Here is a 19,276-nt window from a genome sequence, read left to right as displayed (position 1 = left end):
AATCCAACAATTTAAAACGGCTTCCAAAAATTTTAATATTTTTCTAAAAATTTCCACCTACTTTCCTCCATCGTCGATATTTCAGGAATTTTTAAATTATCTTTTTCCTCAAAAGTGAGAAGAAAACATTATTGCTTCTAGAATTATTTAAGACCTGTCGCTTCTCTTTATATATCTTCCGAATTCATTGATTATAGACTCTTGATCCTGGAACAAGAAAGGATTTTTCCAGATTAGACGAGAAAGTAGAATCAATAGAGAAAATTGATGATTTGTAAATTAAAAAAACTGACTCAGTGGAATTTTGGACATTTCATTAGTAATTATAAGAACTCATGAAAATTTCCTTCAAATAAGTATATTCTAATTGTAATATGGAATTATCATTACCGTCATATTTGGAATCATGACTGCCATATTTCTAACTTTTCAATTTTGAAGAGGAAATTCATGAACCTATTTCTGATTGATTGCCGAAATATAAGAGGGAATTTTAACAATTTAGAATTTTCTATAAACGTTCCAAGATTACTTCCCAGTTCCGATTTTATATAAAAATATGGAAATGAGTAGTGATTCGTCATTTTTCTTTTCATATCTTCACAGTAATTTATGACAGGCATGTGGGACTAGCTGCATTATCACATATACATTATTTTTTCAACTTGGGGAATCAACTCACGGATGTTGGTATTAAAGCGCTTGGTGATAGCAAATACATAATAAAATAAATAAAATTTTTAAGAAAATTCACCTCAAGTCATGACTTTTTAGAACCTTCCATTTCTTATTTATATTACTTCTATTCTTTCTTTTCAAGGTTTTGGCGACAATCACCTAGCCGTAATTCATTAGCATATACTAATTTGTTTTAAACAAACATTATAATTCAAATTTCGCTTTTATGTGCAACATTCTAATTCTCACCCAATCATTCTATGCATAATTACCCTAAGAGGCTAATAATGCAAAAAAAGCTTAAACAAACTATATTTTTATAAAGACACTCGTACAATGGCTCTTAAATAATTCAGATACCTGTTTAAAGGCTTAACAAATACAATTTTGACAAGTAATACTACTCTAAACAATATGAATGAAATTAGTTACTAAATTAGTTTTGGAAGGTGTTGCTGCATCATGTCGCTAACTCCACAAAAATTCCTCTGTCAACAGGGCTAATAATAATAATACTAGTGTTGTTTAAGGAGGTATTAAAAGCATTTGAACCTTTACCTGAGATGTCATTGTTCCTTATTGAATTGAATATGAAACTTTCCAAAAACCCAGCTTGGTTGCAATAGTTGACATACCTTGAGAACAGTTTGTACAGTGAGAGTTAGGAGAAAGCTAAGCATCTTATTGATTTATATAGGGTGTTCCTTAATGTCGCTCTAATAAATTCTTCAGGGTGTGATTCCTTAGGTTATTTTATGCAGAAAAGTTTACATGAACATATGTCCGCAACGGGCCAAATTTTTAGCTACAGGGTGTTAAAAATGTTTTTTTTAAAGTTGTAATTTTTGAATTTCTCAGAAAGTACTTTAGGTAACATTTGCAATTTTGATGTGTGTTAATAGGACATAAAATCTCGTATTTTAATCAGAAAATTAATTCTATTTGGAGATTATCGATCTATTGAAAACGGAAAAATAGCTGAGAGTCAAAACTGGATGAAGGGATCCTCATCAGTGAATACATAAAAAAAGAAAAAGTGATAAAAAAAAGGTTTCTTTCAATCTCCTCGAACACATATTTAAGTAAATAGAGAGGTATTTGTATTTTTTAGGCTCACCGTGATGGTAACTTCAAACTTTTACTATTTTAGGTAGAAGAACAACGAATATGAGGGCAGAAAAAATTACAAAATGGAATTTTACGACCAAATATGTCTTCCGATTATTTCATTAATTGTAATTTATTATTGTAGATAGACAATAAAATTTAGTACAAATAGCCACAAAATAAAGCAAAGAATTGAATAAATAAAGCTAAAGTAACATTTGGTTCTGAATTGTGAGTCAAAATCAACATATGAAATAAATGAATAAAAAACTTACCCATATCTAGACAGAAAGGCTGCAAAGTCACTTTTTGCAGATGCGTAGTAACTTTGTTCAAAAATAGGTAAGTTTATTATCTATTATCTTATATGTTGACTTTGCCTCACAATTTAGAAGTAAATGTTGTTTTTGTCTAATTTATTCAATTATCTGTTACATGTTGTGGCTGTTTCTACTAACTTTCTACTAACTCATAAATGAAGTAACCGCAAAACAGATTTGCTTGGAATTTTTTATTTTGTAATTTTTTCTTTCTTCATATTCTTTGTGCTTCTGTACAAAACGCCAAAAATTTCGAATGAAAATTATTTTTTGCAGAAAATAAATATTGTCTCAAACCCCTATGGTGACTCTTATAGCCCGATCAATTGTCATTATAATTTCAATGATCATTTGTAAATTTCCTCAAAAAAATTTTACTTTCTACATTTGACTGCTAAACTACGGCCCCACTATCAAAGTTAACTTTAAGAATTAAAACTTTTCGATGTCCAATCTCTCCCCCTTTGAGAGTCCTCATTTAGAGATTTATCCCTTGTTATTATCAACTAAAAACAAATAAGCACATCCTAAATTTCCTATATCTCTGTTTGCCGATCGGCTTAAGAGGACGTTAAAGTGTCGTGCCCTGTGGGGCCACATGGGCGAAGCTCTTTAGGGCCTCAAAGAGATGTCATATGCCCGCGGCACGTGACTGCTCTCTCACCGCCTCGTGATGTTGTGTTTATTTAGGCAGTGTAAGCTCCTTAACTTGTTTCGTGATTATGTTTTTCTATCTCTTTAGATACTGAAACTTAAATGAAAAAGCGCAGTTGAAGGCGACCCGCAAACCAATTTATCTTTATCAGCCCAAAAATTAGTTTTTTTCTTTCTCATGGCCTGAAACTACCTTCTGACTGGCAAGTATTTGCTCAAGGTAATTCGGAGAGATTACTAACACTGTTACCAGTTGATATTTCAGAAAAGTGTTCAATGTTTGTCGATGTGTTTACGGTGGCACCATATTTGCAATAATACTGTAATCCCTTTAAACCTTTTGGTGATGTTATGTAAGTTATACGTGTCCTAACAGTGACTACGCCGTAATTCCCGATGCAGACGAAAATCATTATCTTTATTGATAGATTTTGGAAAAGTGGGATAGGGCTGGAGAATGAAAATCTTGTATTAGGTTTTCAACATTCCAAGACTATTATTGTTTAGGTGCTTCCTGTCTATCAATCCAGAAGGATTTGCGTGGGAATTGTTTATGGTGAGGAGGAATTAGTTCAGGATGAGAATTAGATTTGTTTTAATGAATTATTGCTTAACAATGTTCAAGGAGACATAATGATATTTTAGTGTCTGTTTTAAGCTGGTTTTACTTGTGTTGCAGGGGAATTACGTTATTTTAGCAAGGTTCGGTTTATTTAACGCAAAGCCGTAGGTGCGCCAAATTTGATATATTACGTGGTTTGATGGGAAAAAAAGAGAGGAAATTGCGAATTTGCCACTGGATTAACTTGGACGTACCCAAAAGGAATGTTTTTATACTGATGTAATCTTTTAGTGTATTCTGCAAAAATGTGTCATGCCACATATAAATAAAAAAGTTTTCATTAAGGTTATAAACATTTCTGAGAATGTTAACGATTATGACTAACTGGTTGATGTTTAGGATTTTGCTTTAAATTCTCGGAATTTTGAGGTTTGAGAGAAAAATCCTTCACCTGTCATCCCATATTAATATTTACTGAGAGATTATGAGAGCAATAGAAAGCTGTAGAAGTACACATCTTGATTGAAATTGAATTAGCATTCTTAAACAAAAACTTCGTTTAATAAGTGTCATCTCTGAGGTTAAAAGTATTAATATTCTCATAATATTACTAGGAACATAATTTCCCAGGAGATTAAAAATCCAATACACTCCATTAATTATATCACTTCCATCGTATTTACTGGCTGCTAATTTAGCAGACATATTCATATTTTTTTATTTTGTAAATTTATATTTTTTGTATAATAAATATTTACAAATTAATTAATTTAATAATACGGAGCGTTCCTAAATATCATGTACATATGGAAGCGGGTAATTCTTTAGCTTATTTCAGGACTAAAAGTTTTGTAAGCAATCAAATTGTTTTTTTCGGGGAGATACTTAGAGCTAACTAAATATCTTCGTCTGTAGAGGCAAAAGAAAGATGATAAAGAAGAAGAAAATAATTAGAGCTAACATAGCACGCAATAAAAAGTCGCGTAACAAGATCATTTCAAGCTTGATAATTTGCTAATAACACATCATATGTCAATTTATAAATGTATGTGTAAAAATGTGTCAATTAACCTGGACGTCTCTGATTTTTAAGCAAACCAAATTGTAACTTATTTCTTAATAAGACAGATACATATAGCTAACATATCAGATAATAAACAGTGGCGTAGCAAGGTTTGTTTATGCTTGCTATCTGGCAACTATGTATATAACATAAAATAAAAAACGTGGTATATAAGAATTTTATAAAATATTATGCTGGTTTCGCACATTTTAAAGAAATAATGGAGTTGGGTAATTTTTCTTTTTTTCTTTCCTGTAATTTCAACCTATCTACAACTTATCTACTTCAATAATGAGCTGTAAGAAATGAGACCAAATGTTTATTGGAACGAAAAAACTTAACATTCGATCTTAATAGTTATATCATTTCCATGCACTTCCTCCAGTCTCATTACATTTTATTACACTCTCAATTTATGCTTTTTCCCATTGCATGGGTCTACATTAAAGGTCCATGTTAAATATTAAACCCCTAACGTCCTTCTGCACCTTCAATGCGTTAGAAAAACCTTTTACATCGTTAAATTATTCATTCAATAACTTTTTATGCGAGCAAATAGAATGTAGGCCTGAAATTGAAAAAGTCCTTAAATTTTTAAAATACGTGAGGAAAATTTGGACTATAAGACATGATATCAGAAAAGTGGTGAACTGTCATTGAAGATGACTAATCTGAATTAATCTGACTATTAAGAAAAACTGTAGTTTTGTACTATTTCCAATAGCTGGCATGTCTTTTTTCATTAAAGCACGGAAAATTCTTTAATTAAAAAATAATAAAACAGGATACTGATTACTCATGGAGGATTTCAGGCAGACTCCTGAGACGACACAAAAAAATAAAAAAAGAAGATGGTGAAAGTTCAGGAATGCCCGCCGGGTTTGGATCGAACTTCCCCGATTCAGGAACCGACATTACAGCAAAATTTACAAAAAGTTGTTTTAGCCTGTAAAATAGAGGGTATTCTCAGAGTGGGGCACCGCGACAAATTTTAGTCGTATTCGATTACCTAAAAAGGGAGTCAAATAATTTGTTGTTTCCAACGACGAAGGAGCCACAAATTAATGACGTGTGAAAAGAAATATAACTATTTATTTTTTATAAATTAATATTTTTATTAATATAACTATTTATTTATTATTATTAAGGTTTCCAGTAAAGTTGAGTCCAGTAAAGACAAACATCCACCAAAACGCATACTTTTTGTGAATATACATATATGTATATTTGGTAATCAGTCGAATTCTGGACATAGGAGTTTAACATGAGAAATCGGTTTTTATTTTTTTGCGTCTGCACGGATTATGCAATTGAAAAGCTTTTACATGGAAGTCATAATACTCAAGACCGATCACCATTCCGCATTTTTTTCAATCTTCTAATTAGAGCAGTTTTGGCTCAAAACGCCTCTAAATTTAAAAATTTAAATATCCCGCGTAACGGTTCGAAGCCACGATTGGTCAGGATCGGTTGGCATATTGCACAGCTGCAACAGCTGGTCTCTGTAAGCAATTCCTGTAAACGTTTTTGCAAACAATGTTAAAGTTGTTTACTTTTGCACACTTTCTTGTTTGGTGAAACTTTAATACGTAGATAGTTATTTAATTTATTTGTTTTCACTTTTTCTTTGTTGCATTTAAATAAAAGGTTAAATTAAAAAAAGGGAAAATTCATTTGACATGAGGTTCTTACGCTTACGTTGTTGGCGACTTTCTGTTTGTTTAATTCTGACCAATCGTGGCCTTGAACGGTTACGCGGGATATTCAAATTTGTGAAATTTGGAGAGGTTTTGAGCCAAAACGGCTCTAATTAAAGGATTGAAAAAATTGCGGAATGATGGCCGGTCTTGAGTTATATGACCTTCACCTAAAAATTCTTCAATTGGATAATCCGTGCAGGCGCAAAAAAATAAAAGCCGATTTCCCATGTTAATCTCCTATGTGCAAGATTCGCCTGGTCACCGGGTATAAAGAATCTTTACTCCCTAAGCAACAGCCCATTGATCATTTAGTTTTTCTGCCCTGGTCTCAATAGTTTGTTTAACGGTATGTTGTTTTACTCAAATATTACATAAAAGTAATTGAGGCGGAGATCGAAATAACTGTAAGTTTGCTCAAAATCCTTTCGTAGGTTGAATGGGGGGAAAAGGAAGCGGGATTGTCTTGTTTATTTTGTCAGGCGATGTGGGATTACTATGTTCCAGGTATGATGGTTGTTTTTCCATTTTGTCTGTATTTGTAGTAATCTTTCAGTTATTCGTGTCATTTTTGTGCGTTCGTACGGAAATTCGTCGTATGGGTTATGCAGAGGGTTTCCCGGATGTCTTATCTTTGTGATCAGTCATAGAGTGATCTATTCCATTGTTTGTATATGCTGCTTAGTTTTTTCGTTTGAATTTACCCTCAGTAGATGTCCATAGTCTAGCAATGGTCAACAGATGAATTTGTAAATTCTTGTTGCAGTTTTTATGCTGATGCCTTTGGTTTTGTACGTTAGTGATCTAAAATGTTTTGCCCTTTTCGTGGCTTTTATCCTGATATTTTGTACTTGTTTGTAGAATTTAAATTTTTTGATTATTGTTCCTCCCAGGTACTATTTGATGTATTCGTTAGGTTTAGTTATGTGCCCATCTGCAATTATTGTTGGCGAGTTAGTTTTAATCAGGTGATGTGATAATAGGAGTAGATTTTTGGTTGCGTGTTGTCTAATTTATTTTTTAGAATTAGTACTATAATGCCTTTTTTCCATGTTTCTGGTATTATATTATTTGTGATACAGTTGTTTAGTTGACTTAGTATAAGTTCTATGTCTTTGGGGTAAAATTTTTCAGAGTTTTACTCTTAATATTATCTTTTCCCTGTGCTATATTCTTCACTCAAGCAAGTGCTTCATCATATTCTGTGTCTGTAATTAGTTCCTGCGTGTAGTCTAATGGATTTTTCAAATAACTGTCGTACTAGGCATCTATTCTATCTCAGTTTTGTGCACCAAAGTCAGGATTAGTTGAAGTCCTGAAGGCCCTTTAAAAACGCCCTAGAAATGCGTCGCCCTTCTCCTTGTCAGTGTAATATTCTGTTCCGTCATTGTTTATTGTATCAGTAGTTTTTTTGTATTGTGCGAGGTTTTTTATTTTTTAACACTCCGATTTCTCCTTGTCTTTTTCAATTTCGTGACATGCCTTCAGCCATTTGTTTTGTCTGTGTCGCTCTATCATTGTTTTAATACTTCTGTTGATGAAGTTGTTAAGTGTTCTTTTAAGTCCGTTGTCCTAGCTGCATGTGTAAAGTTTGTATAACCCCCTTTTGTGCTTGTTATAAAACTATTAAACCTCGTTACTGCAATTCATCAGCATGGTCTACAATTACGTTTACATATAATCACCTAAAGAACCCAACAACTTGACTTTTTTGGCATATAACGAATCATTAATTTGAAACCAAGGTCTGGGGCTTAGTAGAAAAGTTCTTCACCTTCAGCCTGAAAGTGATAACAGATATGTGCTTGCTATCTCATTTGATTTACTAATTTATCATGGATCTTACTGCTCGTAGATAGCCTACTGCTCCCAAACAGAAATTCATTGTTTGATAAAGCCCAACAGAGGACTTCTCTGAACAGTGCCGCTACGTTTGTCGTAACAGTGTAAAAAATCCAATTACATTCACATTTGACACTTACGACACAATAAAATGCGTTATCGCAATGCAAACAAAATATTATGATTTGTATATTTTTATTTGCCCCAGTGTAGTATTCCCATTCCAAAAGGTGGCATGCTCTATAAATCTTTAAGTTAAACATTTGTTTCGATTCATTGGTAGCGTCAGAAAGATTCCCTCACTTTCTCAAACTTCATCAAAAGTCACAGTAAAAAGGGTTTCATGCATATCCTAAGATGAAAAAAATCATGGAAAGGGAAAATAATTTATAAAAATGTATCAAACACGTAGTCTGCTTGGTATAAAGCCTCCAAAACCACAAAAAAAATCTCCACACCCCTGGACAATTAATTCTATTACCGTTGGTAATTAAAGCTGCATGAGTTTTTAAGTAAATGTTATTACGTTTGAATGCTAAGCAGGTCTCAAGTTAAATAAATGTTATTTATTCGGGTTAAGATCTAAATTAATGCCTGTTGGTTCTACAGCTTTGCTGCAGCGTTGCTCTTAATCCCTGTACACACCATATTTGGGACTAGGACTATCAACAGGAAACTATGACGTTAAATTTAACTTGCAGCCATATGTTATGCAAAAAGATTCGAACCCTGTACTTATGTTCTAATACATTGTGAAATATTTCGTAACAACAATAATTAATTGGTTGTAATTTTCTATATCAACAACCTTCATAGGTTTCTCATCTTCTAATGTTCGCTCAAAATTGATATTATGTCTTAATTAAGTAACTCAGAACTAACTTAATAAGGGAAAAATTACGTCAGCGAATACGAATATTACGAAATTCCATACTTGAAAATTAAAGAAAAGCCCAATTATATCTATATTAATGATAGTTTACACAGAACAAAAAGATAAAAATCAATAAAAGCTATTATGAGATTATGTCGTAAATAGAACTAAAAAAGTGAATAAAAAAATGCAATTTCAAAATAATGCTTTCATTACATAAATTCATATTGAATAGTCCTCTTGGGTACTAAATATGTATAAGCTAATCTTACAATTAGTTAAAAATTAATCCGTGAAGCTTTATGTAATAAAGTTCTTTTTGATTGGAATTTAAGAAAAAGCGCAATACCTTAAAAATATTTCTGTGGATCTGCAAAATTGTAATATTTTCATCTCCCGCTAAAACACTAGAACATTTTCTGGATTTTCGACAATATCCAAACTGATCTTTTTTGCCAACCCACAATGTTTTAGCTTACCTGGATTTTTTATTTCCCGAATAGGGTTTCAATTTTTTAAGTCTAAATTAACTTACACGGCAGTAAATTTCAATTTTCAGAACTACTAACAAATGCGAACCGACAACATAGTCAACTTCAGATTATTTACTAACATATAAAATTCCTCGATTTTTACTACCCCGAAAAAACTTCAATTTTTCAATTCTTGAATAGGTTTAACAGTAAATTTAAAAAATATATGTAAATTTAATGAACTGCTAGTAGTAGTAGTAGTAGTAGCTGCATATATCTGGTCGATCCGCAATAACCTGAGGACTTCTGGAGATGGTCCTCGATCTATTGACGACTCCTCATTCTTAGGCATGCTACCTTGGATGTAACCGGGTCGGGCAAGATATTCTTTAGTTTATTGTTTTCATTATCATATATATATATATAGTTCATATTTTCATTTTTCTACTTATCTGAAGATGGTGATTGACGTTGAAACGTTAACAAAGCTGTTAGCCCTAATTGTTAATAAAGGATGAAGGCTGTTCTCAATTATTTTTAACTCAAAATAGTTTCTCAGAATTCCGCCGCTCCAACGACCTCTACTGAGATGTAAGGCGTTATTCCCAAAAAATAATGAAAAAACGAACAATGTGGCTCAAGCAAAAGAACATGTTTACAACGAATCTATAGGTCTCATATTTGTTCTAGTTTTAAACAACTAGAAGTCAAATTTTTCTCGCATTCTCGTATTTTCTACATATACAAAGTGGTATTTAAGTATATTACCAAACTTCAAGGCATGATTTTTTGAGTGATTCTAAGATGAAAAGTTTATCTTCGTATAGGTTCGGTGATGCTTTGTTTTCATTTCGTACATTGAGGGATTAGAAACGGTCAACGTGAGCTGATCTTAGAGAGAACTTTCTGGATTTTTTTTTCTGAAACCTAAATTGACCCCAGCTGTATTACATATCTAGATGTATTGACCACTTCGAATAGATTATACATAAGTTTTTTTTTTTTATGTTTGTTTAACTTTAACGGTACGTTGCACAACTTTTTTATTAGTGCTATAAACAGAAAGTAAAAAAACCTATAAAACTTTTTAACAACCACCAACAATAACCTTTAATTAGTGGGGTATACTAAGATGTATTTAAGTGAAAAAAGTGTACACTTCTTTATGTTTAATTTCCAAAAAATATTTAAAAGAATATTGATCGGAAATATTTTTTATGGTTATGCTAAACTGTACCTTTTAACATATGTATGTGCAGTAAATATTTAACCGCACGTATGTTTGAAATAAAAATTAAAAGTAAAGATGAAAACTTCCGTACGGTAAGCTTTTTACCGCACGCGTGTATCTGTCATTTTACCGCACGTTAACATTTAATTAAACTTACGTTCGTAGTCTCGTAATAAATATCATACCTAACACGTACGAAAGTATCATTACCACACTGGATTGCTGACTGAACGAACGACGCTAGCTCACTTTGTTTTGTGTGCGGTAAAGAGCCACTTTTAGCTTGCAAATGCGTGCGATAGAGTAGTTTCATCGCATACTCTTAGGAAATATTCATTTACCTAACAATCTCGCAAAGCGATGTGTTATCGACGGCTAATTGCAGTTGAACGAATGACTCAATGCGGAGTTCGGCCGACAATCGAGTGCGGTAAAAGCATTTCGCACATTTTAGATACAATATTTTTTCTTCACGCGCATTCGTGTTAGAAAGTAATAGCTTGTGGTAAAGTTTGTACACGAACGTGTACGGAAAAAAAGGCGTTTTATTCATTCATGAGCTTTAGGAGGCTTACTATATCTTCCTTTCTTAGAAAAAAATTTAAATCAAAGACTTGCGGCGTGTGTTCGTGCTCCAAACGTCAAAGTTTTTAGAGTAACACAACTCCTTTCCCGTGCGAAAAAGTATTATTTTCCGCACTTGATATGTAAATATGTATTTCATCACTCAAAATTTTCACGCTTACTCACAACCCAGATGAACTAACCACAATAAATCTGCACTCTTAGAAGTTACTTACAAATTTAGTACCTATTGCTTATGTTATATTGGCACCTCGACATAATGCTAATCTTAGTGGATATATACAGAGCATAAATATTGACACATATGGCGCCTCTCTGACAACCCTCCCATAAAATGGGGTATCAAAAGAGGCTTAAAAAGTGGAATATAAAAATGTTATTGTAAGTAAATCTGAGTCGAGACAGACTAACAATATTAGTTTACGCAAAAATAGGGTTAGGCCGACATGTTTGTTCACTATATTTAAACCCTCCTAATCCATTATAAATCAGCAAGCACATACCAGGCACCAGCTAGCCGGAGAACTGACGCGTTTTAACAGAAGACGAATTTTTGATTGGTAAATCCTTTCGATAACAGATAGCCGTGTATCTAAATATGGTTAGATTTTCTGGCATAGAAAAAACAGGTATTTCTCAATGCGTACTCAAACCTCCCCTTTTGCATTTGACAATCTTTTGAGTACACATGAGACTGAAAGTAAAATCTGAAAACTTAATAAAGCTTAATCCGGCATGACGCCCCCAAATCAATGGTATAGCCCGCGGTAATGACTCCATTATCGCACTTGGACCGTGCGAAACTGCAACTGTAAGTTCGGATGAGCGGAAGGTAAATATCGGAACAATTACACGCTTAGCTGCACTGTCTCTGCTTCTGCAAACAGAGTCGTTGATAATGCAGGATTCCTGTCAGCCGTGAAAGTTAGAGACACGTGGATATATTGGGAACTTGTAGACACGCCCGAGGGCGAAGCAATTTGATTAAAGTTGAGAAAGTACTTACGACTGCTGGAGGTAATGATATATCTAATTATCGACAATGAGTTTGCAGAAAGTGATTTGATTTTAGTTTCCCAATTTCAAATTCGGATTCCAATTATTGCGATAGAGATCAAAATGTATTGTAATGCTCTATTGATGTTTCTCAACTTCTCCGTTTCCTTTCACGCGGTTATAGAAAATATATTCTAATGAATTGTGCAACTTCGAAATATTCTATGATAGAAATGAACTGAAGCCGGCGTGTAAGGTGGAAACTTTAAATGATGATAGAATCATACGAATTGAATGGTCTCGGATCGGTCAACACAGGCGGCATGTTGGCTGTTAATGAAATCAATTGCGTCGCCAAGCGATGATTCGGGATCGGGACACAAAGTTCGCCTTTGGGAGCAGGCACAATCTATATATGAAAAATTGCAAGTTTAATGTATTTTTGAAGTTTTTATTTTTATTGTTTGGAAAAAAACTGACATTGTAAAAATGTTTTCAACCTGATATGACTCCGGGTTAAACTGAATACTGACTCTTACTTTGTTATTTTAAATGGAACATGGAAGTTTTTTTCAACGAAAATGAGGTTTTTATTGAAAATAAACAGAAGTTTCATAATACAACATAATACCGGTTCTCAACTGTTTTTGATTTATTTTAATTTTTACGACTTTTTCGACACTTGTAAAGCTTTACTGAAAAATTAACAATTTTTTATAAACAATTGAATTAAGAAAAGTTTTTGAAATGAGTCATTGAAATTTAGAATTTTTAAATTCAAAAAAGTAATTTTTTCCAAATAGCACCTTACAAGTATTTTTGCACCATTAGATTGGTAGAAAAAAAATGAACAAAATACGATATCCATCATAAGTATTAAAAATTAATACTTTTTTAGTAAATTGAAAAAACTATAAACTACTTTATACTGCGTAGGTAATAGTTACATTAGGGCACCTTTATGATCAGATTGCTTAATGTTTATTTTGATTGTTTGTTTTGTTTTTCTACAATCTTATGTTTTTTTACAAAACAAAAATACAAACTTTAAAAATATGTATATCATACTTATAATTTTCCATATACGGATTGTGTCAATAAATTCCGTGCGTGAAGTAGGCTACATTACACTTGTGGTGTCACTAACTGGTAATGGTTTATTCGAGTCAGACAAGAAAATTTTAAGATTGAAAACTTGCTCACTGTTTGTAAACAAAAATTTTAACATTAATGTTGAAAATGAGAACAAAATAAAGATTATAAAATTTTAGGTAATTTTAGATATGAGAATTTCCTCTTACGTTAACTTAATGCCAAGTTCCAAATACCAGTTGCTTCTATATTGAAAACAAAGATGTATTACACACAATCATCCATTAATTCAGAAGATTATCACACTGGCTCCACATTAATAAAAATATTTTAATTATCTTTTAAATATAAATTAATATTTGTGGCCAATAAAGAGCCACGATTTATAAGGATTGGGGGCTACAAGCCTTATCTTCACATTGCCACTAAAACTGGGATTAGACAGGAAAATTTAGTTGAAATGCTTGTAACTTTGTTTTACCATGTATTTGCAAATACGACGCTTATCTACTTACGATTTTGATCCGCGAATGAATGTTAATTTATTAGCTCTTTACGTGTTTCATGATGGGTAAACATTTTAGCTAATTAAAGGGAATAATTGGGTCTGTTGTTTGCGAATACAAATGCATAAATCCACGTTTTAAATAATGGAGAACTTTTTTTCTAAATTTTGGTGTTTTGAATTTAGCTGCTTTAGTATCTAATTATTAATGTACAGTCAACTTTAACTGGCAATTAATTGCCATAGAAACATTGAAATAGAGCCTGGGTATTAATCAGTTTGTTATTGGTTTGTATGAAAACCAATTTGATGTTAAAGGTAACAACATGTTCATAATTTGCCTTTAAGTAATAAATAAGGAATTTAAAAAGAATATGGCAAGAGACATTTGAGTAATGTAATTTGGACTAAAAAAACTATATATAAAACTATAAAATATATAAAACTGTACCTTAAATCATTTTCGAGTCAAAAATTTAATTTTTTATCAAATAACATTATAGTTCCTTGGACCGACTCTAGACAGGGTGTCCCATTTGAAGCAAGCAAGTTATTGAGATTTGCAGTTTCGAAGACATGTTTCGAGGATTGTGGAAGACTTTTTGTCGAATTGAAATACGTCAAAACGTAGCTCGTTAGGTTTTCTTTGAGCATTCTTTGAATCTTAAAACACCGATTCTAAAATTCGTAGTGGTTAGTGGACAATATCGATTTTCACAAGATTTTGCAGTTGTCAAAATTTTTTAATTTTCCGGTATAACTTGGAAACGACCAATTTTAGACATTAGACACTTCACATAAACTGGTCTTAAAATTTAATAAGAAATCTAAAAATGACAAAAAATAGGGGGTTCCACTTATAATAACGATTTTGGTAGCTACTTCTGATATAATCGGAAGTACCGCCATTTTGAAAATATTTTACTTGGATTCAAAATGGTCGATTCTAGTCTGAAACCAAATTTTCTTGACTACGATACCGAGAAGTTAAAAATTTTCTAACGAACGGATTACGTAGCTAAGCCTGTATAACTGTCACAGAATTACCAGTTTTTACTCATATCATTTACCACACTCATCTGTGGTCCGAACTAAAAATTTTAAAACATGTTTGACGTTTCCATAATATTTATTTAATATGTACCATTACTATAGTCAAAACCATTAATATAGTCAAAATCCTAGCAGACTTATTAAAAAATGTTTTAATGGCTATAACTCATAGAGTTTCTGTGAAAAATACCAAATGTAATACATGACTGAAAAGGGAATTTTATGACGATTTTAAAAATGTAAATATTCGATATCCTGTCTATATGAAAATCAAAAGTTTAACAATTTATCTCCAAAAGTAAGGATTTAACAAGAACACTGGCAACACTGCTAAGATCTCAAAAAAGTGCCTTAATAATGTAAAACGTTTGTTTCTTTAACTGTAGCTGTATAAGAGTTATTTGTAAAAAACGAAAACTCCCAAATTCGTTTTTTTCGGATATCTTCGTAACCGTTCGAAATTTAACTGGTATAAAAACAGATTATTAATTTGCTTTAAACTACGCAACTTTTTCTTAATTTAAACCATTTCATATCTATTACCGTTCCCGAGATCACCATGCTGTTCTTTCTTATCTGGGACAGAGTGTATATTTTTCTTCCTAAAATATTTCCATTGAGAATTTTTATATTGTCTCCCCATGTGTGTATCAAGATATAAATAAAAAGTGTATGAATCAACATCGCGAGATACAAGATACTCAAAAACCAGTCATTCTTGGTATCTAAATAAATCTCCTCAATTATTACAATATCATAATAGCAACTCTGTTACACCTGTTACCCCCTCAATAAAAGAATCCAAACGTATCACCCTAATATGACATTTAGAATAAATTAGGGTAAGCACGAACCCCCGCCAGGTCTGCGGGTAACGATGTTTCATCCCCTTTAGTCTCTATCCGAGCAGCTGCACCCTCTCGGCCAACCTCTTAAATCCATTGTGTCACAGCTTAAGGACTGTGTATTTTAATTTTGGCACTCCATATTCATGACCCCGTATCATAAGAACGGATTTGAGAGCTCCCATAATGCACTCGATACTCTCATATTGGCATTTTATGCGCAACTGTTCACTCTGCTTTTACTGAGAGTTTGACGTCGATACATAATATTGACTTTTTTCGTTTCGTTCGTCGAGGTTTTGAAATGAGAAATTTGACCTTTTGGATTTTATCCCTGATTTCTTGGAATAGTCCAGAGCAATGATCCTGTGATGGTCAGTTGGAGATGAAATTCGCTAAGGAGATATCCGTAATTCAATTACAGTAGAACTCTGCTATAACGAACCTTCAAGGGACTTCGCCTGTCGTTCGTTATATGAGGAGGTTCGTTATGGGCGATTGAGGAAGAAAGCTGGTTGATTCAAAATTTCTGTTTCAACCAAATGTCAAATTATACAATTTTTCGTTGTAGTAAATAGGTATATATGAAATGAAAAAAAAAAACAAAAATTGACAAAAAAACAACAAAAATCTTAAATAAAATCGAAGTTTAGGTAGAAAAGAAGTCCTTAGTTTGACTCTGCACCTTGCAGTTTTTCAATATCTCTTGAGTTATTTTGTTTTGCAAAAGATCTGTTGCATTTAAAAGTTTTTATTTTCTGGATAAGTCATCTGTACATTTACAAAAACTGTGTCAAATTGAACAACTTCACATCTGAGCGACGTCACAATAAAAAAGGTATTTTTCTTCTCCGATTCATTCAAAAATAGTGTTGACGTTTAGCGAAAAGCGCAATTAAGTGGCCCTCTTATGTCTTCATGTTATATTTCTCTTGCAGAAGGTTTCATGTCGATCCCAACAAAATAATGATGAAGAGTGTCTCAACACTCGAAATTAAATCGCCTTGTCGTCAAATTTGGTTGTGCAATGGTCAACTTATCTCATTACATATTTACTGAAGTCTCTGTTGTTCACTCAATTCCATCTAAGCTCCTTTCTATAGGTGTATTAGACACGCTTAATAATCAATCATCTAGGTCTCAATCAACAAATAATAATTACCGTTAGTAAATAATTTAAATATTTATCAACCAATACTAACGTTCCTGCTATCGAATTAATCACATCCATAGAAGAAAAATGTTAATCCTCGGATCTTAACTTGTCAGAACGGCGATGATCCATAGCCCAGCCACCCATAACCTTCTCTATTGCTCGAAAAATTGGGTGCTTTGCAAAAATATTTATGGGTGTTAATGATTTTAACCCGACCTATTGTTAAAATAGGTGTTATATTATTTGCCAAGACCTGTGGCGCCTGTAAAAGCGTTCCCTTATTGGTCCTGGCCTAAATGTGTCACGTATCGGATCAGACCCTAATCCTCTTAGAAATTATTTCACAAACAAATATTGAAAGGATATTTGAACGAATCAAATGAGGAGCCTAAGAGGATAAACGTTTTTTATCAGAAAATGCTTGTTATCAATTGGTAAAGCTCGTGACATGAAAATTACAACAAATAAATCAGAGACTAAACATTGTTATTGTTCATGTAACTGTACCTAAACCGTTTTAGTTTTAATGCCTTATTGATTTTTTATTAATTATCGATTAATTTATTACCAGTCTCTGGCGAAATGACGCAAAGATTTGATGATTCTACTTGGAATTATCACTGGAAAATGTGAAAAAAATAAATATACGATTAAAGCGCCTTTTTTGGTTTAATAAAATATTTTTACAATTTTATTATGAAAAGCATAAAGGTAATTGCTTTGTTGAGAGAGAATTGTATTCGGAGAAATTCAAAATTGTGGGTACGTAAGGTGCCTTAGACCGATCAAATTACCGAAATCATATGGTTTGCACGATTCAATAAGGTTTGATTGCAACCTCTGCTTTTCAAAGCTCCTTAGAGGAATCCGAGCTAAGACTAGTGAGAAGCTACAGCTTCTTTCAAGTTTTAACTATTCAGCCTGAGAACCTCTGGCAGAACTACTTTTGTAAAATCTATATCTGAATGACCTGAATAACGTATAATTAAATCTTCTAAAATTCCTTCCAAAATTTACAAATTGCAAGCTTGAAAACCTGAGTTTAAATACAGAAATTTTGCCTGTTAGCTAGATCTGTGTGCACCTCTTTAAAAACAAAGCTACCATTTAATAAAGTAATTCGATTAAATTTTAAAAAATATACAGGGCTGGGCGAAAGTCCGGAATAAAATTATTACCTTTTCGACAAGTGACTTAAAAAAAACGCCGAAACATGTGAATTGATTTTGAGTTATACGTATTTTTTGGCAATAAAATGAAATATTTTTCTTCAACCCCTTAGCTGCAATCCCATCCAACTTTTTTTTTAATGAAAATATACATAGTATATCGTGTGTGGGCTCGGTGAAAAAGTCGTGAAAAATGGAATCTTACCATGTCCTTCTTCTTCTTTTAGTTATTTGGTTATTAGGAAATTAAAAAAATCCTTTAAAAACAAAAAACGACCAATACCTTCTAGTCCTATTTTCAAGTTATTTAACGTAGTAGATGCTAAAAAATGTCCTTCACCTTCTCCTTAGCATGCTCCCAGGCGATGGTAAAGCCCAATAAAAATTAATATCGATATGCTATCTTTAATTCTGAACGAGTTTTTATTTTAAATCGATAAAATAAATAAACAAGCAGAGGGATATTCAGCATATCAAGATGTACTTGAAAAGGCGAAAAAAAAATGCTGAATTTTTTGTGCCAAGTTTATTGCATCGATAAATAATACATTTTTTTATTCCGTTTTAAAATTGTAGCATTTTTGTGTAAAATTGACTTGAAACGTCCGGTTTATTAATTTGCGTGCTCTCAAGGTATTCTCTTTGAACTTACTAAACAAAAATGGTATTGTCAGAAAGGCAGCATATCGAAGTCTTCATATTGCTGGGATGTAGGGATAGAATGCGAAGTCAAAGTGAAGTGTGCCCCTTATTTAATGCAAGATATTCGGAAAAACAAATTTCCTAGGCTACTGCTAGTAAGATATTCTACAAATTTGAGGAACATGAGACAGTGAGAAACTTGTTCAGAAGTAGTCGATCAGATGTTTTAGATGATGATCAAAAATTAGACATCACCTATCTCTTCAAGAAAATCCGCATATGTCAACGGTTTCATTAGCTCAAAATCAACAATTCTGCGTCTAGACGTACCATTGGGAAGTTTTTGAAAACAGAAAAATACCATCCATATAATGAATATCTTGTCCAAGGACCTTTGAAAAATGACTGACAGTCATTTGCAATTTTGTGAGGAAATAATGAGACGAATTTTCTACTAAATATACTCTTTTCAGATTAAGCTACTTTTTATTTAAATAGAGTGGTTAACAGGCACAATTATCATTTCTGAAGTTAGGAAAGTTCACACTGGAAATGTAAAACTCAAACACAGCGTCCTCAGAAAAGAAATATATGGGCAGGTATCATTAACATCCGAATTGTAGAGATATTCTTTTTTGAAGAAAACCTTACAGCTAAATGCTATTTAGACTTTTTAAGTTTTGAATTGGTGTCTGCTCTAGCTCTTATGATTCCCAACAGAGCAGATCTAGA

The sequence above is a fragment of the Euwallacea similis genome, chromosome 22 (genome assembly GCF_039881205.1).
Source record: "Euwallacea similis isolate ESF13 chromosome 22, ESF131.1, whole genome shotgun sequence".
In the NCBI taxonomy this organism is placed as follows: domain Eukaryota; kingdom Metazoa; phylum Arthropoda; class Insecta; order Coleoptera; family Curculionidae; genus Euwallacea; species Euwallacea similis.
The sequence above is the reverse complement of the archived record's forward strand: the minus strand, read 5'-3'. Positions refer to the sequence as shown.